Source organism: Haemaphysalis longicornis, unplaced genomic scaffold (assembly GCF_048455015.1).
Source record: "Haemaphysalis longicornis isolate Haplotype H1 unplaced genomic scaffold, Haemaphysalis longicornis Haplotype H1 scaffold_9, whole genome shotgun sequence".
Classification (NCBI taxonomy): Eukaryota; Metazoa; Arthropoda; class Arachnida; order Ixodida; family Ixodidae; genus Haemaphysalis; species Haemaphysalis longicornis.
Genome location: NW_027526460.1, coordinates 124,505,128 through 124,526,206, shown reverse-complemented (window position 1 = coordinate 124,526,206; position 21,079 = coordinate 124,505,128). Strand labels below are relative to the sequence as shown.

The 21,079-nt window shown below is 46.4% G+C and overlaps 64 non-coding genes across 64 annotated transcripts; all 64 read right to left on the bottom strand.

The window, feature by feature from the left end:
• Positions 1-123: 123 nt before the first annotated feature.
• Positions 124-196, bottom strand: Trnav-uac (transfer RNA valine (anticodon UAC)). The gene has a single exon. It is a non-coding gene; the product is annotated as a tRNA-Val (tRNA).
• A 242-nt stretch (positions 197-438) lies between these two features.
• Trnav-uac (transfer RNA valine (anticodon UAC)) lies at positions 439-511 on the bottom strand. Its single transcript has one exon. It is a non-coding gene; the product is annotated as a tRNA-Val (tRNA).
• Positions 512-753: 242 nt separating this feature from the next.
• Trnav-uac (transfer RNA valine (anticodon UAC)) lies at positions 754-826 on the bottom strand. The gene has a single exon. It is a non-coding gene; the product is annotated as a tRNA-Val (tRNA).
• A 242-nt stretch (positions 827-1,068) lies between these two features.
• On the bottom strand, positions 1,069-1,141 carry Trnav-uac (transfer RNA valine (anticodon UAC)). Its single transcript has one exon. It is a non-coding gene; the product is annotated as a tRNA-Val (tRNA).
• Positions 1,142-1,382: 241 nt separating this feature from the next.
• Positions 1,383-1,455, bottom strand: Trnav-uac (transfer RNA valine (anticodon UAC)). The gene has a single exon. It is a non-coding gene; the product is annotated as a tRNA-Val (tRNA).
• Positions 1,456-1,697: 242 nt separating this feature from the next.
• Trnav-uac (transfer RNA valine (anticodon UAC)) lies at positions 1,698-1,770 on the bottom strand. The gene has a single exon. It is a non-coding gene; the product is annotated as a tRNA-Val (tRNA).
• A 242-nt stretch (positions 1,771-2,012) lies between these two features.
• Trnav-uac (transfer RNA valine (anticodon UAC)) lies at positions 2,013-2,085 on the bottom strand. Its single transcript has one exon. It is a non-coding gene; the product is annotated as a tRNA-Val (tRNA).
• A 242-nt stretch (positions 2,086-2,327) lies between these two features.
• On the bottom strand, positions 2,328-2,400 carry Trnav-uac (transfer RNA valine (anticodon UAC)). The gene has a single exon. It is a non-coding gene; the product is annotated as a tRNA-Val (tRNA).
• A 241-nt stretch (positions 2,401-2,641) lies between these two features.
• Trnav-uac (transfer RNA valine (anticodon UAC)) lies at positions 2,642-2,714 on the bottom strand. The gene has a single exon. It is a non-coding gene; the product is annotated as a tRNA-Val (tRNA).
• A 242-nt stretch (positions 2,715-2,956) lies between these two features.
• Trnav-uac (transfer RNA valine (anticodon UAC)) lies at positions 2,957-3,029 on the bottom strand. Its single transcript has one exon. It is a non-coding gene; the product is annotated as a tRNA-Val (tRNA).
• Positions 3,030-3,269: 240 nt separating this feature from the next.
• On the bottom strand, positions 3,270-3,342 carry Trnav-uac (transfer RNA valine (anticodon UAC)). The gene has a single exon. It is a non-coding gene; the product is annotated as a tRNA-Val (tRNA).
• A 242-nt stretch (positions 3,343-3,584) lies between these two features.
• On the bottom strand, positions 3,585-3,657 carry Trnav-uac (transfer RNA valine (anticodon UAC)). The gene has a single exon. It is a non-coding gene; the product is annotated as a tRNA-Val (tRNA).
• A 243-nt stretch (positions 3,658-3,900) lies between these two features.
• On the bottom strand, positions 3,901-3,973 carry Trnav-uac (transfer RNA valine (anticodon UAC)). Its single transcript has one exon. It is a non-coding gene; the product is annotated as a tRNA-Val (tRNA).
• A 241-nt stretch (positions 3,974-4,214) lies between these two features.
• Trnav-uac (transfer RNA valine (anticodon UAC)) lies at positions 4,215-4,287 on the bottom strand. Its single transcript has one exon. It is a non-coding gene; the product is annotated as a tRNA-Val (tRNA).
• A 241-nt stretch (positions 4,288-4,528) lies between these two features.
• Trnav-uac (transfer RNA valine (anticodon UAC)) lies at positions 4,529-4,601 on the bottom strand. Its single transcript has one exon. It is a non-coding gene; the product is annotated as a tRNA-Val (tRNA).
• Positions 4,602-4,843: 242 nt separating this feature from the next.
• Positions 4,844-4,916, bottom strand: Trnav-uac (transfer RNA valine (anticodon UAC)). The gene has a single exon. It is a non-coding gene; the product is annotated as a tRNA-Val (tRNA).
• Positions 4,917-5,157: 241 nt separating this feature from the next.
• On the bottom strand, positions 5,158-5,230 carry Trnav-uac (transfer RNA valine (anticodon UAC)). The gene has a single exon. It is a non-coding gene; the product is annotated as a tRNA-Val (tRNA).
• Positions 5,231-5,472: 242 nt separating this feature from the next.
• On the bottom strand, positions 5,473-5,545 carry Trnav-uac (transfer RNA valine (anticodon UAC)). Its single transcript has one exon. It is a non-coding gene; the product is annotated as a tRNA-Val (tRNA).
• Positions 5,546-5,787: 242 nt separating this feature from the next.
• Trnav-uac (transfer RNA valine (anticodon UAC)) lies at positions 5,788-5,860 on the bottom strand. The gene has a single exon. It is a non-coding gene; the product is annotated as a tRNA-Val (tRNA).
• Positions 5,861-6,102: 242 nt separating this feature from the next.
• Trnav-uac (transfer RNA valine (anticodon UAC)) lies at positions 6,103-6,175 on the bottom strand. Its single transcript has one exon. It is a non-coding gene; the product is annotated as a tRNA-Val (tRNA).
• A 242-nt stretch (positions 6,176-6,417) lies between these two features.
• Trnav-uac (transfer RNA valine (anticodon UAC)) lies at positions 6,418-6,490 on the bottom strand. Its single transcript has one exon. It is a non-coding gene; the product is annotated as a tRNA-Val (tRNA).
• A 242-nt stretch (positions 6,491-6,732) lies between these two features.
• On the bottom strand, positions 6,733-6,805 carry Trnav-uac (transfer RNA valine (anticodon UAC)). The gene has a single exon. It is a non-coding gene; the product is annotated as a tRNA-Val (tRNA).
• A 242-nt stretch (positions 6,806-7,047) lies between these two features.
• On the bottom strand, positions 7,048-7,120 carry Trnav-uac (transfer RNA valine (anticodon UAC)). Its single transcript has one exon. It is a non-coding gene; the product is annotated as a tRNA-Val (tRNA).
• A 242-nt stretch (positions 7,121-7,362) lies between these two features.
• Trnav-uac (transfer RNA valine (anticodon UAC)) lies at positions 7,363-7,435 on the bottom strand. The gene has a single exon. It is a non-coding gene; the product is annotated as a tRNA-Val (tRNA).
• A 241-nt stretch (positions 7,436-7,676) lies between these two features.
• Positions 7,677-7,749, bottom strand: Trnav-uac (transfer RNA valine (anticodon UAC)). Its single transcript has one exon. It is a non-coding gene; the product is annotated as a tRNA-Val (tRNA).
• A 241-nt stretch (positions 7,750-7,990) lies between these two features.
• Positions 7,991-8,064, bottom strand: Trnav-uac (transfer RNA valine (anticodon UAC)). Its single transcript has one exon. It is a non-coding gene; the product is annotated as a tRNA-Val (tRNA).
• A 241-nt stretch (positions 8,065-8,305) lies between these two features.
• Trnav-uac (transfer RNA valine (anticodon UAC)) lies at positions 8,306-8,378 on the bottom strand. Its single transcript has one exon. It is a non-coding gene; the product is annotated as a tRNA-Val (tRNA).
• A 242-nt stretch (positions 8,379-8,620) lies between these two features.
• On the bottom strand, positions 8,621-8,693 carry Trnav-uac (transfer RNA valine (anticodon UAC)). Its single transcript has one exon. It is a non-coding gene; the product is annotated as a tRNA-Val (tRNA).
• A 242-nt stretch (positions 8,694-8,935) lies between these two features.
• On the bottom strand, positions 8,936-9,008 carry Trnav-uac (transfer RNA valine (anticodon UAC)). The gene has a single exon. It is a non-coding gene; the product is annotated as a tRNA-Val (tRNA).
• A 558-nt stretch (positions 9,009-9,566) lies between these two features.
• Trnav-uac (transfer RNA valine (anticodon UAC)) lies at positions 9,567-9,639 on the bottom strand. The gene has a single exon. It is a non-coding gene; the product is annotated as a tRNA-Val (tRNA).
• Positions 9,640-9,881: 242 nt separating this feature from the next.
• Trnav-uac (transfer RNA valine (anticodon UAC)) lies at positions 9,882-9,954 on the bottom strand. Its single transcript has one exon. It is a non-coding gene; the product is annotated as a tRNA-Val (tRNA).
• A 241-nt stretch (positions 9,955-10,195) lies between these two features.
• On the bottom strand, positions 10,196-10,268 carry Trnav-uac (transfer RNA valine (anticodon UAC)). Its single transcript has one exon. It is a non-coding gene; the product is annotated as a tRNA-Val (tRNA).
• Positions 10,269-10,824: 556 nt separating this feature from the next.
• On the bottom strand, positions 10,825-10,897 carry Trnav-uac (transfer RNA valine (anticodon UAC)). The gene has a single exon. It is a non-coding gene; the product is annotated as a tRNA-Val (tRNA).
• Positions 10,898-11,139: 242 nt separating this feature from the next.
• Positions 11,140-11,212, bottom strand: Trnav-uac (transfer RNA valine (anticodon UAC)). Its single transcript has one exon. It is a non-coding gene; the product is annotated as a tRNA-Val (tRNA).
• Positions 11,213-11,454: 242 nt separating this feature from the next.
• Trnav-uac (transfer RNA valine (anticodon UAC)) lies at positions 11,455-11,527 on the bottom strand. The gene has a single exon. It is a non-coding gene; the product is annotated as a tRNA-Val (tRNA).
• Positions 11,528-11,769: 242 nt separating this feature from the next.
• Trnav-uac (transfer RNA valine (anticodon UAC)) lies at positions 11,770-11,842 on the bottom strand. Its single transcript has one exon. It is a non-coding gene; the product is annotated as a tRNA-Val (tRNA).
• A 242-nt stretch (positions 11,843-12,084) lies between these two features.
• Trnav-uac (transfer RNA valine (anticodon UAC)) lies at positions 12,085-12,157 on the bottom strand. Its single transcript has one exon. It is a non-coding gene; the product is annotated as a tRNA-Val (tRNA).
• A 241-nt stretch (positions 12,158-12,398) lies between these two features.
• Trnav-uac (transfer RNA valine (anticodon UAC)) lies at positions 12,399-12,471 on the bottom strand. Its single transcript has one exon. It is a non-coding gene; the product is annotated as a tRNA-Val (tRNA).
• A 242-nt stretch (positions 12,472-12,713) lies between these two features.
• On the bottom strand, positions 12,714-12,786 carry Trnav-uac (transfer RNA valine (anticodon UAC)). Its single transcript has one exon. It is a non-coding gene; the product is annotated as a tRNA-Val (tRNA).
• Positions 12,787-13,029: 243 nt separating this feature from the next.
• Trnav-uac (transfer RNA valine (anticodon UAC)) lies at positions 13,030-13,102 on the bottom strand. Its single transcript has one exon. It is a non-coding gene; the product is annotated as a tRNA-Val (tRNA).
• Positions 13,103-13,343: 241 nt separating this feature from the next.
• Trnav-uac (transfer RNA valine (anticodon UAC)) lies at positions 13,344-13,416 on the bottom strand. The gene has a single exon. It is a non-coding gene; the product is annotated as a tRNA-Val (tRNA).
• A 558-nt stretch (positions 13,417-13,974) lies between these two features.
• Positions 13,975-14,047, bottom strand: Trnav-uac (transfer RNA valine (anticodon UAC)). Its single transcript has one exon. It is a non-coding gene; the product is annotated as a tRNA-Val (tRNA).
• A 240-nt stretch (positions 14,048-14,287) lies between these two features.
• On the bottom strand, positions 14,288-14,360 carry Trnav-uac (transfer RNA valine (anticodon UAC)). The gene has a single exon. It is a non-coding gene; the product is annotated as a tRNA-Val (tRNA).
• Positions 14,361-14,602: 242 nt separating this feature from the next.
• On the bottom strand, positions 14,603-14,675 carry Trnav-uac (transfer RNA valine (anticodon UAC)). Its single transcript has one exon. It is a non-coding gene; the product is annotated as a tRNA-Val (tRNA).
• Positions 14,676-14,917: 242 nt separating this feature from the next.
• Trnav-uac (transfer RNA valine (anticodon UAC)) lies at positions 14,918-14,990 on the bottom strand. The gene has a single exon. It is a non-coding gene; the product is annotated as a tRNA-Val (tRNA).
• A 242-nt stretch (positions 14,991-15,232) lies between these two features.
• Trnav-uac (transfer RNA valine (anticodon UAC)) lies at positions 15,233-15,305 on the bottom strand. The gene has a single exon. It is a non-coding gene; the product is annotated as a tRNA-Val (tRNA).
• Positions 15,306-15,547: 242 nt separating this feature from the next.
• On the bottom strand, positions 15,548-15,620 carry Trnav-uac (transfer RNA valine (anticodon UAC)). The gene has a single exon. It is a non-coding gene; the product is annotated as a tRNA-Val (tRNA).
• Positions 15,621-15,862: 242 nt separating this feature from the next.
• Positions 15,863-15,935, bottom strand: Trnav-uac (transfer RNA valine (anticodon UAC)). Its single transcript has one exon. It is a non-coding gene; the product is annotated as a tRNA-Val (tRNA).
• A 242-nt stretch (positions 15,936-16,177) lies between these two features.
• Positions 16,178-16,250, bottom strand: Trnav-uac (transfer RNA valine (anticodon UAC)). Its single transcript has one exon. It is a non-coding gene; the product is annotated as a tRNA-Val (tRNA).
• Positions 16,251-16,492: 242 nt separating this feature from the next.
• Trnav-uac (transfer RNA valine (anticodon UAC)) lies at positions 16,493-16,565 on the bottom strand. The gene has a single exon. It is a non-coding gene; the product is annotated as a tRNA-Val (tRNA).
• A 242-nt stretch (positions 16,566-16,807) lies between these two features.
• Trnav-uac (transfer RNA valine (anticodon UAC)) lies at positions 16,808-16,880 on the bottom strand. The gene has a single exon. It is a non-coding gene; the product is annotated as a tRNA-Val (tRNA).
• Positions 16,881-17,122: 242 nt separating this feature from the next.
• Positions 17,123-17,195, bottom strand: Trnav-uac (transfer RNA valine (anticodon UAC)). Its single transcript has one exon. It is a non-coding gene; the product is annotated as a tRNA-Val (tRNA).
• Positions 17,196-17,437: 242 nt separating this feature from the next.
• Positions 17,438-17,510, bottom strand: Trnav-uac (transfer RNA valine (anticodon UAC)). Its single transcript has one exon. It is a non-coding gene; the product is annotated as a tRNA-Val (tRNA).
• A 241-nt stretch (positions 17,511-17,751) lies between these two features.
• Positions 17,752-17,824, bottom strand: Trnav-uac (transfer RNA valine (anticodon UAC)). Its single transcript has one exon. It is a non-coding gene; the product is annotated as a tRNA-Val (tRNA).
• Positions 17,825-18,066: 242 nt separating this feature from the next.
• Positions 18,067-18,139, bottom strand: Trnav-uac (transfer RNA valine (anticodon UAC)). The gene has a single exon. It is a non-coding gene; the product is annotated as a tRNA-Val (tRNA).
• A 241-nt stretch (positions 18,140-18,380) lies between these two features.
• Trnav-uac (transfer RNA valine (anticodon UAC)) lies at positions 18,381-18,453 on the bottom strand. Its single transcript has one exon. It is a non-coding gene; the product is annotated as a tRNA-Val (tRNA).
• A 242-nt stretch (positions 18,454-18,695) lies between these two features.
• Trnav-uac (transfer RNA valine (anticodon UAC)) lies at positions 18,696-18,768 on the bottom strand. The gene has a single exon. It is a non-coding gene; the product is annotated as a tRNA-Val (tRNA).
• A 242-nt stretch (positions 18,769-19,010) lies between these two features.
• On the bottom strand, positions 19,011-19,083 carry Trnav-uac (transfer RNA valine (anticodon UAC)). Its single transcript has one exon. It is a non-coding gene; the product is annotated as a tRNA-Val (tRNA).
• A 242-nt stretch (positions 19,084-19,325) lies between these two features.
• Positions 19,326-19,398, bottom strand: Trnav-uac (transfer RNA valine (anticodon UAC)). The gene has a single exon. It is a non-coding gene; the product is annotated as a tRNA-Val (tRNA).
• A 241-nt stretch (positions 19,399-19,639) lies between these two features.
• On the bottom strand, positions 19,640-19,712 carry Trnav-uac (transfer RNA valine (anticodon UAC)). Its single transcript has one exon. It is a non-coding gene; the product is annotated as a tRNA-Val (tRNA).
• A 242-nt stretch (positions 19,713-19,954) lies between these two features.
• On the bottom strand, positions 19,955-20,027 carry Trnav-uac (transfer RNA valine (anticodon UAC)). The gene has a single exon. It is a non-coding gene; the product is annotated as a tRNA-Val (tRNA).
• A 242-nt stretch (positions 20,028-20,269) lies between these two features.
• Positions 20,270-20,342, bottom strand: Trnav-uac (transfer RNA valine (anticodon UAC)). Its single transcript has one exon. It is a non-coding gene; the product is annotated as a tRNA-Val (tRNA).
• Positions 20,343-20,583: 241 nt separating this feature from the next.
• On the bottom strand, positions 20,584-20,656 carry Trnav-uac (transfer RNA valine (anticodon UAC)). The gene has a single exon. It is a non-coding gene; the product is annotated as a tRNA-Val (tRNA).
• A 242-nt stretch (positions 20,657-20,898) lies between these two features.
• On the bottom strand, positions 20,899-20,971 carry Trnav-uac (transfer RNA valine (anticodon UAC)). Its single transcript has one exon. It is a non-coding gene; the product is annotated as a tRNA-Val (tRNA).
• Between the last annotated feature and the right edge of the window lie 108 nt (positions 20,972-21,079).

Genomic DNA, 21,079 nt, shown 5'->3' with positions numbered 1-21,079 from the left:
AGAAAGAGAAATATTTTTTTACCGTTAGCATTTAGCGGCAATCTTCTGTTCACAGATTACGAATTAACTAGTAAGAAAGGCCTTCGTTAATATTTCAATAAACAGAAATACACGGCAAAAGGCTGTTTCCGCCCGGGATCGAACCGGGGACCTTGCGCGTGTAAAGCGCACGTGATAACCACTACACCACGGAAACGAGGTTGAATGGATACACGACCTGTCCGTAGTGGGCTGAGTGTCCTCGGCGCTCCCTGCAATGTTTCGTTCAGTTTTTTAACCAACGTGGAGCGTAAAGTCCTGCGGGGACTCTAGAGAAGAAAGAGAAATATTTTTTTACTGTTAGCATTTAGTGGCAATCTTCTGTCCACAGATTACGAATTAACTAGTAAGAAAGGCCTTCGTTAGTATTTCAATAAACAGAAGAATACGGCAAAAGGCTGTTTCCGCCCGGGATCGAACCGGGGACCTTGCGCCTGTACAGCGCACGTGATAACCACTACACCACGGAAACGAGGTTGAATGGATACACGACCTGTCCGTAGTGGGCCGAGTTTCCTCGGCGCTCCCTGCAATGTTTCGTTCAGTTTTTTAACCAACGTGGAGCGTAAAGTCCTGCGGGGTCTCTGGAGAAGAAAGAGAAATATTTTTCTACCGTTAGCATTTAGCGGCAATTTTCTGTTCACAGATTACGAATTAACTAGTAAGAAAGGCCTTCGTAAATATTTCAATAAACAGAAAAATACGGCAAAAGGCTGTTTCCGGCCGGGATCGAACCGGGGACCTTGCGCGTGTAAAGCGCACGTGATAACCACTACACCACGGAAACAAGGTTTAACGGATGCACGACCTGTCCGTAGTGGGCCGAGTGTCCTCGGCGCTCCCTGCAATGTTTCGTTCAGTTTTTTAACCAACGTGGAGCGTAAAGTCCTGCGGGGACTCTAGAGAAGAAAGAGAAATATTTTTTTACTGTTAGCATTTACTGGCAATCTTCTGTCCACAGATTACGAATTAACTAGTCAGAAAAGCCTTCGTTAGTATTTCAATAAACAGAAGAATACGGCAAAAGGCTGTTTCCGCCCGGGATCGAACCGGGGACCTTGCGCCTGTAAAGCGCACGTGATAACCACTACACCACGGAAACGAGGTTGAATGGATACACGACCTGTCCGTAGTGGGCCGAGTTTCCTATTCGCTCCCTGCAATGTTTCGTTCACTTTTTAACCAACGTGGAGCGTAAAGTCCCGCGGGGACTCTAGAGAAGAAAGAGAAATATTTTTTTACCGTTAGCATTTAGCGGCAATCTTCTGTTCACAGATTACGAATTAACTAGTAAGAAAGGCCTTCGTTAATATTTCAATAAACAGAAAAATACGGCAAAAGGCTGTTTCCGACCGGGATCGAACCGGGGACCTTGCGCGTGTAAAGCGCACGTGATAACCACTACACCACGGAAACAAGGTTGAACGGATGCACGACCTGTCCGTAGTGGGCCGAGTGTCCTCGGCGCTCCCTGCAATGTTTCGTTCAGTTTTTTAACCAACGTGGAGCGTAAAGTCCTGCGGGGTCTCCTGAGAAGAAAGAGAAATATTTTTCTGCCGTTAGCATTTAGCGGCAATTTTCTGTTCACAGATTACGAATTAACTAGTAAGAAAGGCCTTCGTAAATATTTCAATAAACAGAAAAATACGGCAAAATGCTGTTTCCGCCGGGGATCGAACCGGGGACCTTGCGCGTGTAAAGCGCACGTGATAACCACTACACCACGCAAACGAGGTTGAATGGATACACGACCTGTCCGTATTGGGCCGAGTGTCCTAGGCGCTCCCTGCAATGTTTCGTTCACTTTTTTAACCAACGTGGAGCGTAAAGTCCTGCGGGGACTCTAGAGAAGAAAGAGAAATATTTTTTTACCGTTAGCATTTAGCGGCAATCTTCTGTTCACAGATTACGAATTAACTAGTAAGAAAGGCCTTCGTTAATATTTCAATAAACAGAAAAATACGGCAAAAGGCTGTTTCCACCCGGGATCGAACCGGGGACCTTGCGCGTGTAAAGCGCACGTGATAACCACTACACCACGGAAACAAGGTTGAACGGATGCACGACCTGTCCGTAGTGGGCCGAGTGTCCTCGGCGCTCCCTGCAATGTTTCGTTCAGTTTTTTAACCATCGTGGAGCGTAAAGTCCTGCGGGGACTCTAGAGAAGAAAGAGAAATATTTTTTTACTGTTAGCATTTAGTGGCAATCTTCTGTCCACAGATAACGAATTAACTAGTAAGAAAGGCCTTCGTTAATATTTCAATAAACAGAAGAATACGGCAAAAGGCTGTTTCCGCACGGGATCGAACCGGGGACCTTGCGCGTGTAAAGCGCACGTGATAACCACTACACCACGGAAACAAGGTTGAACTGATGCACGACCTGTCCGTATTTGCCGAGTGTCCTTGGCGCTCCCTGCAATGTTTCGTTCAGTTTTTTAACCAACGTGGAGCGTAAAGTCCTGCGGGGACTCTAGAGAAGAAAGAGAAATATTTTTTTACTGTTAGCAATTAGTGGCAATCTTCTGTCCACAGATTACGAATTAACTAGTAAGAAAGGCCTTCGTTAATATTTCAATAAACAGAAGAATACGGCAAAAGGCTGTTTCCACCCGGGATCGAACCAGGGCCCTTGCGCGTGTAAAGCGCACGTGATAACCACCACACCATGGAAACGAGGTTGAATGGATACACGACCTGTCCGTAGTGGGCCGAGTGTCCTAGGCGCTCCCTGCAATGTTTCGTTTACTTTTTTAACCAACGTGGAGCGTAAAGTCCTGCGGGGTCTCTGGAGAAGAAAGAGAAATATTTTTGTACCGTTAGCATTTAGCGGCAATCTTCTGTTCACAGATTAAGAATTAACTAGTAAGAACGACCTTCGTAAATATTTCAATAAAAAGAAAAATACGGCAAAAGGCTGTTTCCGGCCGGGATCGAACCGGGGACCTTGCGCGTGTAAAGCGCACGTGATAACCACTACACCACGGAAACGAGGTTGAATGGATACACGACCTGTCCGTAGTGGGCCGAGTGTCCTCGGCGCTCCCTGCAATGTTTCGTTCAGTTTTTTAACCAACGTGGAGCGTAAAGTCCTGCGGGGACTCTAGAGAAGAAAGAGAAATATTTTTTTACTGTTAGCATTTAGTGGCAATCTTCTGTCCACAGATTACGAATTAACTAGTAAGAAAGGCCTTCGAATATTTCAATAAACAGAAGAATACGGCAAAAGGCTGTTTCCGCCCGGGATCGAACCGGGGACCTTGGGCGTGTAAAGCGCACGTGATAACCACTACACCACGGAAACGAGGTTGAATGGATACACGACCTGTCCGTAGTGGGCCGAGTGTCCTAGGCGCTCCCTGCAATGTTTCGTTCACTTTTTGAACCAACGTGGAGCGTAAAGTACTGCGGGGACTCTAGAGAAGAAAGAGAAATATTTTTTTACCGTTAGCATTTAGCGGCAATCTTCTGTTGACAGATTACGAATTAACTAGTAAGAAAGGCCTTCGTTAATATTTCAATAAACAGAAAAATACGGCAAAAGGCTGTTTCCGACCGGGATCGAACCGGGGACCTTGCGCGTGTAAAGCGCACGTGATAACCACTACACCACGGAAACAAGGTTGAAGGGATGCACGACCTGTCCGTAGTGGGCCGAGTGTCCTAGGCGCTCCCTGCAATGTTTCGTTACCTTTTTTTAACCAACGTGGAGCGTAAAGTCCTGCGGGGACTCTAGAGAAGAAAGAGAAATATTTTTTTACTGTTAGCATTTAGTGGCAATCTTCTGTCCACAGATTACGAATTAACTAGTAAGAAAGGCCTTCGTTAGTATTTCAATAAACAGAAGAATACGGCAAAAGGCTGTTTCCGCCCGGGATCGAAACGGGGACCTTGCGCCTGTAAAGCGCACGTGATAACAACTACACCACGGAAACGAGGTTGAATGGATACACGACCTGTCCGTAGTGGGCCGAGTGTCCTAAGCGCTCCCTGCAATGTTTCGTTCACTTTTTAACCAACGTGGAGCGTAAAGTCCTGCGGGGACTCTAGAGAAGAAAGAGAAATATTTTTTTACCGTTAGCATTTAGTGGCAATCTTCTGTTCACAGATTACGAATTAACTAGTAAGAAAGGCCTTCGTTAATATTTCAATAAACAGAAAAATACGGCAAAAGGCTGTTTCCGGCCGGGATCGAACCGGGGACCTAGCGCGTGTAAAGCGCACGTGATAACCACTACACCACGGAAACAAGGTTGAACGGATGCACGACCTGTCCGTAGTGGGCCGAGTGTCTTTGGCGCTCCCTGCAATGTTTCGTTCAGTTTTTTAACCAACGTGGAGCGTAAAGTCCTGCGGGGACTCTAGAAAAGAAAGAGAAATATTTTTTTCTGTTAGCATTTAGTGGCAATCTTCTGTCCACAGATTACGAATTAACTAGTCAGAAAGGCCTTCGTTAATATTTCAATAAACAGAAGAATACGGCAAAAGGCTGTTTCCGCCCGGGATCGAACCGGGGACCTTGCGCGTGTAAAGCGCACGTGATAACCACTACACCACGGAAACAAGGTTGAACGGATGCACGACCTGTCCGTAGTGGGCCGAGTGTCCTCGGCGCTCCCTGCAATGTTTCGTTCAGTTTTTTAACCAACGTGGAGCGTAAAGTCCTGCGGGGACTCTAGAGAAGAAAGAGAAATATTTTTTTACTGTTAGCATTTAGTGGCAATCTTCTGTCCACAGATTACGAATTAACTAGTAAGAAAGGCCTTCGTTAATATTTCAATAAACAGAAGAATACGGCAAAAGGCTGTTTCCGCCCGGGATCGAACCGGGGACCTTGCGCGTGTAAAGCGCACGTGATAACCACTACACCACGGAAACAAGGTTGAACGGATGCACGACCTGTCCGTATTTGCCGAGTGTCCTCGGCGCTCCCTGCAATGTTTCGTTCAGTTTTTTAACCAACGTGGAGCGTAAAGTCCTGCGGGGACTCTAGAGAAGAAAGAGAAATATTTTTTTACTGTTAGCAATTAGTGGCAATCTTCTGTCCACAGATTACGAATTAACTAGTAAGAAAGGCCTTCGTTAATATTTCAATAAACAGAAGAATACGGCAAAAGGCTGTTTCCACCCGGGATCGAACCGGGGCCCTTGCGCGTGTAAAGCGCACGTGATAACCACCACACCATGGAAACGAGGTTGAATGGATACACGACCTGTCCGTAGTGGGCCGAGTGTCCTAGGCGCTCCCTGCAATGTTTCGTTCACTTTTTTAACCAACGTGGAGCGTAAAGTCCTGCGGGGTCTCTGGAGAAGAAAGAGAAATATTTTTGTACCGTTAGCATTTAGCGGCAATCTTCTGTTCACAGATTAAGAATTAACTAGTAAGAATGACCTTCGTAAATATTTCAATAAACAGAAAAATACGGCAAAAGGCTGTTTCCGGCCGGGATCGAACCGGGGACCTTGCGCGTGTAAAGCGCACGTGATAACCACTACACCACGGAAACGAGGTTGAATGGATACACGACCTGTCCGTAGTGGGCCGAGTGTCCTCGGCGCTCCCTGCAATGTTTCGTTCAGTTTTTTAACCAACGTGGAGCGTAAAGTCCTGCGGGGACTCTAGAGAAGAAAGAGAAATATTTTTTTACTGTTAGCATTTAGTGGCAATCTTCTGTTCACAGATTACGAATTAACTAGTAAGAAAGGCCTTCGTTAATATTTCAATAAACAGAAGAATACGGCAAAAGGCTGTTTCCGCCCGGGATCGAACCGGGGACCTTGCGCGTGTAAAGTGCACGTGATAACCACTACACCACGGAAACGAGGTTGAATGGATACACGACCTGTCCGTAGTGGGCCGAGTGTCCTAGGCGCTCCCTGCAATGTTTCGTTCAGTTTTTTAACCAACGTGGAGCGTAAAGTCCTGCGGGGACTCTAGAGAAGAAAGAGAAATATTTTTTTACTGTTAGCAATTAGTGGCAATCTTCTGTCCACAGATTACGAATTAACTAGTAAGAAAGGCCTTCGTTAATATTTCAATAAACAGAAGAATACGGCAAAAGGCTGTTTCCACCCGGGATCGAACCGGGGCCCTTGCGCGTGTAAAGCGCACGTGATAACCACCACACCATGGAAACGAGGTTGAATGGATACACGACCTGTCCGTAGTGGGCCGAGTGTCCTAGGCGCTCCCTGCAATGTTTCGTTCACTTTTTTAACCAACGTGGAGCGTAAAGTCCTGCGGGGTCTCTGGAGAAGAAAGAGAAATATTTTTGTACCGTTAGCATTTAGCGGCAATCTTCTGTTCACAGATTAAGAATTAACTAGTAAGAATGACCTTCGTAAATATTTCAATAAACAGAAAAATACGGCAAAAGGCTGTTTCCGGCCGGGATCGAACCGGGGACCTTGCGCGTGTAAAGCGCACGTGATAACCACTACACCACGGAAACGAGGTTGAATGGATACACGACCTGTCCGTAGTGGGCCGAGTGTCCTCGGCGCTCCCTGCAATGTTTCGTTCAGTTTTTTAACCAACGTGGAGCGTAAAGTCCTGCGGGGACTCTAGAGAAGAAAGAGAAATATTTTTTTACTGTTAGCATTTAGTGGCAATCTTCTGTTCACAGATTACGAATTAACTAGTAAGAAAGGCCTTCGTTAATATTTCAATAAACAGAAGAATACGGCAAAAGGCTGTTTCCGCCCGGGATCGAACCGGGGACCTTGCGCGTGTAAAGTGCACGTGATAACCACTACACCACGGAAACGAGGTTGAATGGATACACGACCTGTCCGTAGTGGGCCGAGTGTCCTAGGCGCTCCCTGCAATGTTTCGTTCACTTTTTGAACCAACGTGGAGCGTAAAGTCCTGCGGGGACTCTAGAGAAGAAAGAGAAATATTTTTTTACTGTTAGCATTTAGTGGCAATCTTGTGTCCACAGATTGCGAATTAACTAGTAAGAAAGGCCTTCGTTAATATTTGAATAAACAGAAGAATACGGCAAAAGGCTGTTTCCGCCCGGGATCGAACCGGGGACCTTGCGCGTGTAAAGCGCACGTGATAACCACTACACCACGGAAACGAGGTTGAATGGATACACGACCTGTCCGTAGTGGGCCGAGTGTCCTAGGCGCTCCCTGCAATGTTTCGTTCACTTTTTGAACCAACGTGGAGCGTAAAGTCCTGCGGGGACTCTAGAGAAGAAAGAGAAATATTTTTTTACCGTTAGCATTTAGCGGCAATCTTCTGTTGACAGATTACGAATTAACTAGTAAGAAAGGCCTTCGTTAATATTTCAATAAACAGAAAAATACGGCAAAAGGCTGTTTCCGACCGGGATCGAACCGGGGACCTTGCGCGTGTAAAGCGCACGTGATAACCACTACACCACGGAAACAAGGTTGAACGGATGCACGACCTGTCCGTAGTGGGCCGAGTGTCTTTGGCGCTCCCTGCAATGTTTCGTTCAGTTTTTTAACCAACGTGGAGCGTAAAGTCCTGCGGGGACTCTAGAAAAGAAAGAGAAATATTTTTTTCTGTTAGCATTTAGTGGCAATCTTCTGTCCACAGATTACGAATTAACTAGTAAGAAAGGCCTTCGTTAATATTTCAATAAACAGAAGAATACGGCAAAAGGCTGTTTCCGCCCGGGATCGAACCGGGGACCTTGCGCGTGTAAAGCGCACGTGATAACCACTACACCACGGAAACAAGGTTGAACGGATGCACGACCTGTCCGTAGTGGGCCGAGTGTCCTCGGCGCTCCCTGCAATGTTTCGTTCAGTTTTTTAACCAACGTGGAGCGTAAAGTCCTGCGGGGACTCTAGAGAAGAAAGAGAAATATTTTTTTACTGTTAGCATTTAGTGGCAATCTTCTGTCCACAGATTACGAATTAACTAGTAAGAAAGGCCTTCGTTAATATTTCAATAAACAGAAGAATACGGCAAAAGGCTGTTTCCGCCCGGGATCGAACCGGGGACCTTGCGCGTGTAAAGCGCACGTGATAACCACTACACCACGAAACAAGGTTGAACGGATGCACGACCTGTCCGTAGTTGGCCGAGTGTCCTCGGCCCTCCCTGCAATGTTTCGTTCACTTTTTTAACCAACGTGGAGCGTAAAGTCCTGCGGGGACTCTAGAGAAGAAAGAGAAATATTTTTTTACCGTTAGCATTTAGCGGCAATCTTCTGTTCACAGATTACGAATTAACTAGTAAGAAAGGCCTTCGTAAATATTTCAATAAACAGAAAAATTCGGCAAAAGGCTGTTTCCGGCCGGGATCGAACCGGGGACCTTGCGCGTGTAAAGCGCACGTGATAACCACTACACCACGGAAACAAGGTTGAACGGATGCACGACCTGTCCGTAGTGGGCCGAGTGTCCTCGGCGCTCCCTGCAATGTTTCGTTCAGTTTTTTAACCAACGTGGAGCGTAACGTCCTGCGGGGACTCTAGAGAAGAAAGAGAAATATTTTTTTACTGTTAGCATTTAGTGGCAATCTTCTGTCCACAGATTACGAATAACCTAGTAAGAAAGGCCTTCGTTAATATTTCAATAAACAGAAGAATACGGCAAAAGGCTGTTTCCGCCCGGGATCGAACCGGGGACCTTGCGCGTGTAAAGCGCACGTGATAACCACTACACCACGGAAACAAGGTTGAACGGATTCACGACCTGTCCGTAGTGGGCCGAGTGTCCTCGGCGCTCCCTGCTATGTTTCGTTCAGTTTTTTAACCAACGTGGAGCGTAAAGTTCTGCGGGGACTCTAGAGAAGAAAGAGAAATATTTTTTTACCGTTATCATTTAGCTGCGATCTTCTGTTCACAGATTACGAATTAACTAGTAAGAAAGGCCTTTGTTAATATTTCAATAAACAGAAAAATACGGCAAAAGGCTGTTTCCGGCCGGGATCGAACCGGGGACCTTGCGCGTGTAAAGCGCACGTGATAACCACTACACCACAGAAACGAGGTTGAATGGATACACGACCTGTCCGTAGTGGGCCGAGTGTCCTCGGCGCTCCCTGCAATGTTTCGTTCAGTTTTTTAACAAACGTGGAGCGTAAAGTCCTGCGGGGTCTCTGGAGAAGAAAGAGAAATATTTTTTTTACCGTTAGCATTTTGCGGCAATCTTCTGTTCCCAGATTATGAATTAACTAGTATAAAAGGCCTTCGTTAATATTTCCATGATGAGAAAAATACAGCAAAAGGTTGCTTCCGCCCGTGATCGAGCCGGGGACCTTGCGCGTATAAAGCGCACGTGAAAACCACTACACCACGGTAACGAGGTTGAACGCATACAGCACCTGTCCGTAGTGGGCCGATTGTCCTCGGCGCTCCCTGCAATGTTTCGTTCAGTTTTTTAACCAACGTGGAGCGTAAAGTCATGCGGGGACTCTAGAGAAGAAAGAGAAATATTTTTTTATCGTTAGCATTTAGAGGCAATCTTCTGTTCACAGATTACGAATTAACTAGTAAGAAAGGCCTTCGTTAATATTTCAATAACCTGAAGAATACGGCAAAAGGCTGTTTCCGCCCGGGATCGAACCGGGGACCTTGCGCGTGTAAAGCGCACGTGATAACCACTACACCACGGAATCGAGGTTGAACGGATGCACGACCTATCCCTAGTGGGCCGAGTGTCCTAGGCGCTCCCTGCTATGTTTCGTTCAGTTTTTTAACCAACGTGGAGCGTAAAGTTCTGCGGGGACTCTAGAGAAGAAAGAGAAATATTTTTTTCCCGTTAGCATTTAGCGGCAATCTTCAGTTCACAGATTACGAATTAACTAGTAAGAAAGGCCTTCGTTAATATTTCAATAAACAGAAAAATACGGCAAAAGGCTGTTTCCGCCCGGGATCGAACCGGGGACCTTGCGCGTGTAAAGCGCACGTGATAACCACTACACCACGGAAACAAGGTTGAACGGATGCACGATCTGTCCGTATTTGCCGAGTGTCCTCGGCGCTCCCTGCAATGTTTCGTTCAGTTTTTTAACCAACGTGGAGCGTAAAGTCCTGCGGGGACTCTAGAGAAGAAAGAGAAATATTTTTTTACCGTTAGCATTTAGTGGCAATCTTCTGTCCACAGATTACGAATTAACTAGTAAGAAAGGCCTTCGTTAATATTTCAATAAACTGAAGAATACGGCAAAAGGCTGTTTCCGTCCGGGATCGAACCGGGGACCTTGCGCGTGTAAAGCGGACGTGATAACCACTACACCACGGAAACAAGGTTGAACGGATGCACGACCTGTCTGTAGTGGGCCGAGTGTCCTCGGCGCTCCCTGCTATGTTTCGTTCAGTTTTTTAACCAACGTGGAGCGTAAAGTTCTGCAGGGACTCAAGAGAAGAAAGAGAAATATTTTTTACCGTTAGCATTTAGCTGCGGTCTTCTGTTCACAGATTACGAATTAACTAGTAAGAAAGGCCTTCGTTAATATTTCCATGATGAGAAAAATACAGCAAAAGGTTGCTTCCGCCCGTGATCGAGCCGGGGACCTTGCGCGTGTAAAGCGCACGTGATAACCACTACAACACGGAATCGAGGTTGAACGGATGCACGACCTATCCCTAGTGGGCCGAGTGTCCTAGGCGCTCCCTGCTATGTTTCGTTCGGTTTTTTAACCAACGTGGAGCGTAAAGTTCTGCGGGGACTCTAGAGAAGAAAGAGAAATATTTTTTTACCGTTAGCATTTAGCGGCAATCTTCAGTTCACAGATTACGAATTAACTAGTAAGAAAGGCCTTCGTTAATATTTCAATAAACAGAAAAATACGGCAAAAGGCTGTTTCCGCCCGAAATCGAACCGGCGACCTTGCGCGTGTAAAGCGCACGTGATAACCACTACACCACGGAAACGAGGTTGAATGGATACACGACCTGTCCGTAGTGGGCCGAGTGTCCTCGGCGCTCCCTGCAATGTTTCGTTCAGTTTTTTAACCAACGTGGAGCGTAAAGTCCTGCGGGGACTCTAGAGAAGAAAGAGAAATATTTTTTTACTGTTAGCATTTAGTGGCAATCTTCTGTCCACAGATTACGAATTAACTAGTAAGAAATGCCTTCGTTAATATTTCAATAAACAGAAGAATACGGCAAAAGGCTGTTTCCGCCCGGGATCGAACCGGGGACCTTGCGCGTGTAAAGCGCACGTGATAACCACTACACCACGGAAACGAGGTTGAATGGATACACGACCTGTCCGTAGTGGGCCGAGTGTCCTAGGCGCTCCCTGCAATGTTTCGTTCACTTTTTGAACCAACGTGGAGCGTAAAGTCCTGCGGGGACTCTAGAGAAGAAAGAGAAATATTTTTTTACCGTTAGCATTTAGCGGCAATCTTCTGTTGACAGATTACGAATTAACTAGTAAGAAAGGCCTTCGTTAATATTTCAATAAACAGAAAAATACGGCAAAAGGCTGTTTCCGACCGGGATTGAACCGGGGACCTTGCGCGTGTAAAGCGCACGTGATAACCACTACACCACGGAAACAAGGTTGAACGGATGCACGACCTGTCCGTAGTGGGCCGAGTGTCCTAGGCGCTCCCTGCAATGTTTCGTTACCTTTTTTAACCAACGTGGAGCGTAAAGTCCTGCGGGAACTCTAGAGAAGAAAGAGAAATATTTTTTTACCGTTAGCATTTAGCGGCAATCTTCTGTTCACAGATTACGAATTAACTAGTAAGAAAGGCCTTCGTTAATATTTCAATAAACAGAAATACACGGCAAAAGGCTGTTTCCGCCCGGGATCGAACCGGGGACCTTGCGCGTGTAAAGCGCACGTGATAACCACTACACCACGGAAACAAGGTTGAATGGATTCACGACCTGTCCGTAGTGGGCTGAGTGTCCTCGGCGCTCCCTGCAATGTTTCGTTCAGTTTTTTAACCAACGTGGAGCGTAAAGTCCTGCGGGGACTCTAGAGAAGAAAGAGAAATATTTTTTTACTGTTAGCATTTAGTGGCAATCTTCTTTCCACAGATTACGAATTAACTAGTAAGAAAGGCCTTCGTTAGTATTTCAATAAACAGAAGAATACGGCAAAAGGCTGTTTCCGGCCGGGGTCGAAACGGGGACCTTGCGCCTGTAAAGCGCACGTGATAACCACTACACCACGGAAACGAGGTTGAATGGATACACGACCTGTCCGTAGTGGGCCGAGTGTCCTAGGCGCTCCCTGCAATGTTTCGTTCACTTTTTAACCAACGTGGAGCGTAAAGTCCTGCGGGGACTCTAGAGAAGAAAGAGAAATATTTTTTTACTGTTAGCATTTAGTGGCAATCTTCTGTCCACAGATTGCGAATTAACTAGTAAGAAAGGCCTTCGTTAATATTTCAATAAACAGAAGAATACGGCAAAAGGCTGTTTCCGCCCGGGATCGAACCGGGGACCTTGCGCGTGTAAAGCGCACGTGATAACCACTACACCACGGAAACGAGGTTGAATGGATACACGACCTGTCCGTAGTGGGCCGAGTGTCCTAGGCGCTCCCTGCAATGTTTCGTTCACTTTTTGAACCAACGTGGAGCGTAAAGTCCTGCGGGGACTCTAGAGAAGAAAGAGAAATATTTTTTTACCGTTAGCATTTAGCGGCAATCTTCTGTTGACAGATTACGAATTAACTAGTAAGAAAGGCCTTCGTTAATATTTCAATAAACAGAAAAATACGGCAAAAGGCTGTTTCCGACCGGGATCGAACCGGGGACCTTGCGCGTGTAAAGCGCACGTGATAACCACTACACCACGGAAACAAGGTTGAACGGATGCACGACCTGTCCGTAGTGGGCCGAGTGTCCTAGGCGCTCCCTGCAATGTTTCGTTACCTTTTTTTAACCAAGGTGGAGCGTAAAGTCCTGCGGGGACTCTAGAGAAGAAAGAGAAATATATTTTTACTGTTAGCATTTAGTGGCAATCTTCTGTCCACAGATTACGAATTAACTAGTAAGAAAGGCCTTCGTTAGTATTCCAATAAACAGAAGAATACGGCAAAAGGCTGTTTCCGCCCGGGATCGAAACGGGGACCTTGCGCCTGTAAAGCGCACGTGATAACCACTACACCACGGAAACGAGGTTGAATGGATACACGACCTGTCCGTAGTGGGCCGAGTGTCCTAAGCGCTCCCTGCAATGTTTCGTTCACTTTTTAACCAACGTGGAGCGTAAAGTCCTGCGGGGACTCTAGAGAAGAAAGAGAAATATTTTTTTACCGTTATCATTTAGCTGCGATCTTCTGTTCACAGATTACGAATTAACTAGTAAGAAAGGCCTTTGTTAATACTTCAATAAACAGAAAAATACGGCAAAAGGCTGTTTCCGGCCGGGATCGAACCGGGGACCTTGCGCGTGTAAAGCGCACGTGATAACCACTACACCACAGAAACGAGGTTGAATGGATACACGACCTGTCCGTAGTGGGCCGAGTGTCCTCGGCGCTCCCTGCAATGTTTCGTTCAGTTTTTTAACAAACGTGGAGCGTAAAGTCCTGCGGGGTCTCTGGAGAAGAAAGAGAAATATTTTTTTTACCGTTAGCATTTTGCGGCAATCTTCTGTTCCCAGATTACGAATTAACTAGTATAAAAGGCCTTCGTTAATATTTCCATGATGAGAAAAATACAGCAAAAGGTTGCTTCCGCCCGTGATCGAGCCGGGGACCTTGCGCGTATAAAGCGCACGTGAAAACCACTACACCACGGTAACGAGGTTGAACGCATACAGCACCTGTCCGTAGTGGGCCGATTGTCCTCGGCGCTCCCTGCAATGTTTCGTTCAGTTTTTTAACCAACGTGGAGCGTAAAGTCATGCGGGGACTCTAGAGAAGAAAGAGAAATATTTTTTTACCGTTAGCATTTAGCGGCAATCTTCAGTTCACAGATTACGAATTAACTAGTAAGAAAGGCCTTCGTTAATATTTCAATAAACAGAAAAATACGGCAAAAGGCTGTTTCCGCCCGAAATCGAACCGGGGACCTTGCGCGTGTAAAGCGCACGTGATAACCACTACACCACGGAAGCAAGGTTGAACGGATGCACGACCTGTCCGTATTTGCCGAGTGTCCTCGGCGCTCCCTGCAATGTTTCGTTCAGTTTTTTAACCAACGTGGAGCGTAAAGTTCTGCGGGGACTCTAGAGAAGAAAGAGAAATATTTTTTACCGTTAGCATTTAGCTGCGATCTTCTGTTCACAGATTACGAATTAACTAGTAAGAAAGGCCTTCGTTAAAATTTCAATAAACAGAAAAATACGGCAAAAGGCTGTTTCCGCCCGGGATCGAACCGGGGACCTTGCGCGTGTAAAGCGCACGTGATAACCACTACACCACGGAAACAAGGTTCAACGGATGCACGACCTGTCCGTAGTGGGCCGAGTGTCCTCGGCGCTCCCTGAAATAATTCGTTCAGTTTTTTAACCAACGTGGAGCGTAAAGTCCTGCGGGGTCTCTGGAGAAGAAAGAGAAATATTTTTCTACCGTTAGCATTTAGCGGCAATCTTCTGTTCACAGATTACGAATTAACTAGTAAGAAAGATCTTCGTAAATATTTCAATAAACAGAAAAATACGGCAAAAGGCTGTTTCCGGCCGGGATCGAACCGGGGACCTTGCGCGTGTAAAGTGCACGTGATAACCACTACACCACGGAAACAAGGTTGAACGGATGCACGACCTGTCCGTAGTGGGCCGAGTGTCCTCTGCGCTCCCTGCAATGTTTCGTTCAGTTTTTTAACCAACGTGGAGCGTAAAGTCCTGCGGGGACTCTAGAGAAGAAAGAGAAATATTTTTTTACTGTTAGCATTTAGTGGCAATCTTCTGTCCACAGATTACGAATTAACTAGAAAGAAAGGCCTTCGTTAATATTTCAATAAACAGAAGAATACGACAAAAGGCTGTTTCCACCCGGGATCGAACCGGGGACCTTGCGCGTGTAAAGCGCAAGTGATAACCACTACACCACGGAAACAAGGTTGAACGGATGCACGACCTGTCTGTAGTGGGCCGAGTGTCCTCGGCGCTCCCTGCTATGTTTCGTTCAGTTTTTTAACCAACGTGGAGCGTAAAGTTCTGCGGGGACTCTAGAGAAGAAAGAGAAATATTTTTTTACCGTTAGCATTTAGCTGCGATCTTCTGTTCACAGATTACGAATTAACTAGTAAGAAAGGCATTCGTTAATATTTCAATAAACAGAAAAATACGGCAAAAGGCTGTTTCCGCCCGGGATCGAACCGGGGACCTTGCGCGTGTAAATCGCACGTGATAACCACTACACCACGGAAACGAGGTTGAATGGATACACGACCTGTCCGTAGTGGGCCGAGTGTCCTCGGCGCTCCCTGCAATGTTTCGTTCAGTTTTTTAACCAACGTGGAGCGTAAAGTCCTGCGGGGACTCTAGAGAAGAAAGAGAAATATTTTTTTACTGTTAGCATTTAGTGGCAATCTTCTGTCCACAGATTACGAATTAACTAGTAAGAAAGGCCTTCGTTAATATTTCAATAAACAGAAGAATACGGCAAAAGGCTGTTTCCGCCCGGGATCGAACCGGGGACCTTGCGCGTGTAAAGCGCACGTGATAACCACTACACCACGGTAACGAGGTTGAATGGATACACGACCTGTCCGTAGTGGGCCGAGTGTCCTAGGCGCTCCCTGCAATGTTTCGTTCACTTTTTGAACCAACGTGGAGCGTAAAGTCCTGCGGGGACTCTAGAGAAGAAAGAGAAATATTTTTTTACCGTTAGCGTTTAGCGGCAATCTTCTGTTGACAGATTACGAATTAACTAGTAAGAAAGGCCTTCGTTAATATTTCAATAAACAGAAAAATACGGCAAAAGGCTGTTTCCGACCGGGATCGAACCGGGGACCTTGCGCGTGTAAAGCGCACGTGATAACCACTACACCACGGAAACAAGGTTGAACGGATGCACGACCTGTCCGTAGTGGGCCGAGTGTCCTCGGCGCTCCCTGCAATGTCTCGTTCAGTTTTTTAACCAACGTGGAGCGTAAAGTCCTGCGGGGTCTCTGGAGAAGAAAGAGAAATATTTTTCTACCGTTAGCATTTAGCGGCAATCTTCTGTTCACAGATTACGAATTAACTAGTAAGAAAGGCCTTCGTAAATATTACAATAAACAGAAAAATACGGCAAAAGGCTGTTTCCGGCCGGGATAGAACCGGGGACCTTGCGCGTGTAAAGCGCACGTGATAACCACTACACCACGGAAACAAGGTTTAACGGATGCACGACCTGTCCGTAGTGGGCCGAGTGTCCTCGGCGCTCCCTGCAATGTTTCGTTCAGTTTTTTAACCAACGTGGAGCGTAAAGTCCTGCGGGGACTCTAGAGAAGAAAGAGAAATATTTTTTTACTGTTAGCATTTAGTGGCAATCTTCTGTCCACAGATTACGAATTAACTAGTAAGAAAGGCCTTCGTTAATATTTCAATAAACAGAAGAATACGGCAAAAGGCTGTTTCCGCCCGGGATCGAACCGGGGACCTTGCGCGTGTAAAGCGCACGTGATAACCACTACACCACGAAAACAAGGTTGAACGGATGCACGACCTGTCCGTAGTGGACCGAGCGTCCTAGGCGCTCCCTGCAATGTTTCGTTCAGTTTTTTAACCAACGTGGAGCGTAAAGTCCTGCGGGGACTCTAGAGAAGAAAGAGAAATATTTTTTTACCGTTAGCATTTAGCGGCAATCTTCTGTTCACAGATTACGAATTAACTAGTAAGAAAGGCCTTCGTTAATATTTCAATAAACAGAAATACACGGCAAAAGGCTGTTTCCGCCCGGGATTGAACCGGGGACCTTGCGCGTGTAAAGCGCACGTGATAACCACTACACCACGGAAACGAGGTTGAATGGATACACGACCTGTCCGTAGTGGGCTGAGTGTCCTCGGCGCTCCCTGCAATGTTTCGTTCAGTTTTTTAACCAACGTGGAGCGTAAAGTCCTGCGGGGACTCTAGAGAAGAAAGAGAAATATTTTTTTACTGTTAGCATTTAGTGGCAATCTTCTGTCCACAGATTACGAATTAACTAGTAAGAAAGGCCTTCGTTAGTATTTCAATAAACAGAAGAATACGGCAAAAGGCTGTTTCCGCCCGGGATCGAACCGGGGACCTTGCGCCTGTAAAGCGCACGTGATAACCACTACACCACGGAAACGAGGTTGAATGGATACACGACCTGTCCGTAGTGGGCCGAGTTTCCTCGGCGCTCCCTGCAATGTTTCGTTCAGTTTTTTAACCAACGTGGAGCGTAAAGTCCTGCGGGGTCTCTGGAGAAGAAAGAGAAATATTTTTCTACCGTTAGCATTTAGCGGCAATTTTCTGTTCACAGATTACGAATTAACTAGTAAGAAAGGCCTTCGTAAATATTTCAATAAACAGAAAAATACGGCAAAAGGCTGTTTCCGGCCGGGATCGAACCGGGGACCTTGCGCGTGTAAAGCGCACGTGATAACCACTACACCACGGAAACAAGGTTTAACGGATGCACGACCTGTCCGTAGTGGGCCGAGTGTCCTCGGCGCTCCCTGCAATGTTTCGTTCAGTTTTTTAACCAACGTGGAGCGTAAAGTCCTGCGGGGACTCTAGAGAAGAAAGAGAAATATTTTTTACTGTTAGCATTTAGCGGCAATCTTCTGTCCACAGATTACGAATTAACTAGTAAGAAAGGCCTTCGTTAATATTTCAAGAAACAGAAATACACGGCAAAAGGCTGTTTCCGCCCGGGATCGAACCGGGGACCTTGCGCGTGTAAAGCGCACGTGATAACCACTACACCTTGGAAACGAGGTTGAATGGATACACGACCTGTCCGTAGTGGGCTGAGTGTCCTCGGCGCTCCCTGCAATGTTTCGTTCAGTTTTTTAACCAACGTGGAGCGTAAAGTCCTGCGGGGACTCTAGAGAAGAAAGAGAAATATTTTTTTACTGTTAGCATTTACTGGCAATCTTCTGTCCACAGATTACGAATTAACTAGTCAGAAAAGCCTTCGTTAGTATTTCAATAAACAGAAGAATACGGCAAAAGGCTGTTTCCGCCCGGGATCGAACCGGGGACCTTGCGCCTGTAAAGCGCACGTGATAACCACTACACCACGGAAACGAGGTTGAATGGATACACGACCTGTCCGTAGTGGGCCGAGTTTCCTATTCGCTCCCTGCAATGTTTCGTTCACTTTTTAACCAACGTGGAGCGTAAAGTCCCGCGGGGACTCTAGAGAAGAAAGAGAAATATTTTTTTACCGTTAGCATTTAGCGGCAATCTTCTGTTCACAGATTACGAATTAACTAGTAAGAAAGGCCTTCGTTAATATTTCAATAAACAGAAAAATACGGCAAAAGGCTGTTTCCGACCGGGATCGAACCGGGGACCTTGCGCGTGTAAAGCGCACGTGATAACCACTACACCACGGAAACAAGGTTGAACGGATGCACGACCTGTCCGTAGTGGGCCGAGTGTCCTCGGCGCTCCCTGCAATGTTTCGTTCAGTTTTTTAACCAACGTGGAGCGTAAAGTCCTGCGGGGTCTCTGGAGAAGAAAGAGAAATATTTTTCTGCCGTTAGCATTTAGCGGCAATTTTCTGTTCACAGATTACGAATTAACTAGTAAGAAAGGCCTTCGTAAATATTTCAATAAACAGAAAAATACGGCAAAATGCTGTTTCCGCCCGGGATCGAACCGGGGACCTTGCGCGTGTAAAGCGCACGTGATAACCACTACACCACGGAAACGAGGTTGAATGGATACACGACCTGTCCGTATTGGGCCGAGTGTCCTAGGCGCTCCCTGCAATGTTTCGTTCACTTTTTTAACCAACGTGGAGCGTAAAGTCCTGCGGGGACTCTAGAGAAGAAAGAGAAATATTTTTTTACCGTTAGCATTTAGCGGCAATCTTCTGTTCACAGATTACGAATTAACTAGTAAGAAAGGCCTTCGTTAATATTTCAATAAACAGAAAAATACGGCAAAAGGCTGTTTCCACCCGGGATCGAACCGGGGACCTTGCGCGTGTAAAGCGCACGTGATAACCACTACACCACGGAAACAAGGTTGAACGGATGCACGACCTGTCCGTAGTGGGCCGAGTGTCCTCGGCGCTCCCTGCAATGTTTCGTTCAGTTTTTTAACCAACGTGGAGCGTAAAGTCCTGCGGGGACTCTAGAGAAGAAAGAGAAATATTTTTTTACTGTTAGCATTTAGTGGCAATCTTCTGTCCACAGATTACGAATTAACTAGTAAGAAAGGCCTTCGTTAATATTTCAATAAACAGAAGAATACGGCAAAAGGCTGTTTCCGCCCGGGATCGAACCGGGGACCTTGCGCGTGTAAAGCGCACGTAATAACCACTACACCACGGAAACAAGGTTGAACGGATGCACGACCTGTCCGTATTTGCCGAGTGTCCTCGGCGCTCCCTGCAATGTTTCGTTCAGTTTTTTAACCAACGTGGAGCGTAAAGTCCTGCGGGGACTCTAGAGAAGAAAGAGAAATATTTTTTTACTGTTAGCAATTAGTGGCAATCTTCTGTCCACAGATTACGAATTAACTAGTAAGAAAGGCCTTCGTTAATATTTCAATAAACAGAAGAATACGGCAAAAGGCTGTTTCCACCCGGGATCGAACCGGGGCCCTTGCGCGTGTAAAGCGCACGTGATAACCACCACACCATGGAAACGAGGTTGAATGGATACACGACCTGTCCGTAGTGGGCCGAGTGTCCTAGGCGCTCCCTGCAATGTTTCGTTTACTTTTTTAACCAACGTGGAGCGTAAAGTCCTGCGGGGTCTCTGGAGAAGAAAGAGAAATATTTTTGTACCGTTAGCATTTAGCGGCAATCTTCTGTTCACAGATTAAGAATTAACTAGTAAGAACGACCTTCGTAAATATTTCAATAAACAGAAAAATACGGCAAAAGGCTGTTTCCGGCCGGGATCGAACCGGGGACCTTGCGCGTGTAAAGCGCACGTGATAACCACTACACCACGGAAACGAGGTTGAATGGATACACGACCTGTCCGTAGTGGGCCGAGTGTCCTCGGCGCTCCCTGCAATGTTTCGTTCAGTTTTTTAACCAACGTGGAGCGTAAAGTCCTGCGGGGACTCTAGAGAAGAAAGAGAAATATTTTTTCACTGTTAGCATTTAGTGGCAATCTTCTGTCCACAGATTACGAATTAACTAGTAAGAAAGGCCTTCGTTAATATTTCAATAAACAGAAGAATAAGGCAAAAGGCTGTTTCCGCCCGGGATCGAAACGGGGACCTTGCGCCTGTAAAGCGCACGTGATAACCACTACACCACGGAAACGAGGTTGAATGGATACACGACCTGTCCGTAGTGGGCCGAGTGTCCTAAGCGCTCCCTGCAATGTTTCGTTCACTTTTTAACCAACGTGGAGCGTAAAGTCCTGCGGGGACTCTAGAGAAGAAAGAGAAATATTTTTTTACCGTTAGCATTTAGTGGCAATCTTCTGTTCACAGATTACGAATTAACTAGTAAGAAAGGCCTTCGTTAATATTTCAATAAACAGAAAAATACGGCAAAAGGCTGTTTCCGACCGGGATCGAACCGGGGACCTTGCGCGTGTAAAGCGCACGTGATAACCACTACACCACGGAGACAAGGTTGAACGGATGCACGACCTGTCCGTAGTGGGCCGAGTGTCCTCGGCGCTCCCTGCAATGTTTCGTTCAGTTTTTTAACCAACGTGGAGCGTAAAGTCCTGCGGGGTCTCTGGAGAAGAAAGAGAAATATTTTTCTACCGTTAGCATTTAGCGGCAATTTTCTGTTCACAGATTACGAATTAACTAGTAAGAAAGGCCTTCGTAAATATTTCAATAAACAGAAAAATACGGCAAAAGGCTGTTTCCGGCCGGGATCGAACCGGGGACCTAGCGCGTGTAAAGCGCACGTGATAACCACTACACCACGGAAACAAGGTTGAACGGATGCACGACCTGTCCGTAGTGGGCCGAGTGTCTTTGGCGCTCCCTGCAATGTTTCGTTCAGTTTTTTAACCAACGTGGAGCGTAAAGTCCTGCGGG